Here is a 1855-nt window from a genome sequence, read left to right as displayed (position 1 = left end):
CCAGCTTCTCATATTATTTGCTCAGCATACAGGTTGAAGAAGTATGGTGAAAGATTACAACCTTGTCGCACATCTTTCTTCATTTTAAACCATTTAGTGTCCCCATGTTCTGTTTGAACAATTGTCTCTTGGTCCAGGTAAAGATTCCTCATGAGCACAATTAAGTGTTAAGGAATACTCATATTTTGCAATGTTGTCCAAAGCTTGTCATGAATCACACAATCAAAAGCGTTTGCATAGTTAATAAAGCACAGGTAAACATCTTTCTGATATTCTCTGCTTTCAGCCAAGATCCATCAGACATCAGCAATGATATCCCTCATTCACTTGCCTCTTCTGAATCCAACTTGAACTTCTGTAAATTCTCTGTCAAGGTATGCTTATAGCTGTTTCTGTATTACCTTTAGTAAACCTTTACTTGCATGGGACATCAAAGAGATAGTCTGATGATTTCCGCATTCCATTGGGTCACCTCTCTTTGGAATGGGCACAAATATGGATCTCTTCCAATCAGTCGGCCAGATAGTTGTCTTCCAAATTTCTTGGCATAGATGAGTGAGTGCCTCCTGTGCTGCCTCACTTTCTTGAAAGATTTCCATTTTTATTCCATCAATTCCTGGTGCCTTGTTCTTCACCAATTTCTTCAATGCACCATTTACTTCCTCCATAAGTATCATTGGCTCTTGATCATGCTAGCTCTTGAAATATTTGAACATTAACCATTTCCTTTTGGTACAGTGACTCTGTGTATTCCTTCCATCTTCTTTTGATGTCCTCTGCATCATTCAATAGAAGCATGCCCTCTTGTTGGGATATTGATTGTGGACAATATTTTTTATTGTCTCATGTTTAAAAAAGTGAACAGTGCCTAGTGAAGTGAGGTGACTTTTACACCTTTGATGATGACTACATTGGTGGCATTGAAATACTGTTTTCATTCTTCATTTGTGTAGTTTGGTGTTTTGTTCAAAGTTAAGTGTTTTCAGAAAAGTATGTTTTGCATGTATTTTTTTACAGTCTAAATTTTGACTGCCAAGAAGTTTTTATTGCACAAAACTTCATTTAAAAGTTTTTCTACTGAATCCAGAGTATTCTGAAGATCAAAGCTTGTGTATAAAATGCTACCAAATGGCAAAATGTAACAATGAACAGTTTGATTTTTAGTTTCCTTTCTAACATATCAAAGCTTAACAGAACTGTTCAAATTCAGTTGTCAGTAGTAAATTTAAAGACAAAAATACTTATTTTCCTCAACTGCATTAAAAGTACCATATTTGCATACTCAACTAAGTGTTAAAATTAATGCTCTGTAACTCTGTACTTCTAGTCTTAGAACTAAAGATATTTCAATACAGCAAATGCTGAATGCTTATCTAAATGTGGATTTTTCCACCTTTGTGTAATCTGTATAATATACAACAGAGAGTAAGAGAAAAGTTGCACAGTGTATGCCTAAAAAAGGCTATTTCTTCAAGTTGTTACAAGGGGATAATAGTATTTTAACTAGTTACATTAGAAAATTATACAATACATTCCACCACAAATATATTGTTATTCTAGCTTTTAGCTACGTGAAAAAGTTCTGGGTGCTTCAAAGTAAAGGATAAGAGAAGGGAACTCTACTATACTTGTGTCATAAGTAAGCTGAAGACTTTGCCTGTTGACTTTAAAATTCTTTTCAGGTCGTTTGCTTACCATAAGGGAAGCCCAATTTCATTCATGCTTTGAGAACTGTGCTTAAATAAACTCAAATGAAAAGAGGAGAAAAAAAACAAAAAACCTCGACTTGGGTCAGGCACTCTTTAGTGTGTGACATCTTTGTTATCAAGAGCATGAGTCCTGGTGTGGTGCTGTG

The sequence above is a fragment of the Chrysochloris asiatica genome, unplaced genomic scaffold (assembly GCF_000296735.1).
Source record: "Chrysochloris asiatica unplaced genomic scaffold, ChrAsi1.0 scaffold00002, whole genome shotgun sequence".
In the NCBI taxonomy this organism is placed as follows: Eukaryota; Metazoa; Chordata; class Mammalia; order Afrosoricida; family Chrysochloridae; genus Chrysochloris; species Chrysochloris asiatica.
Note: the sequence above shows the minus strand (reverse complement) of the source record.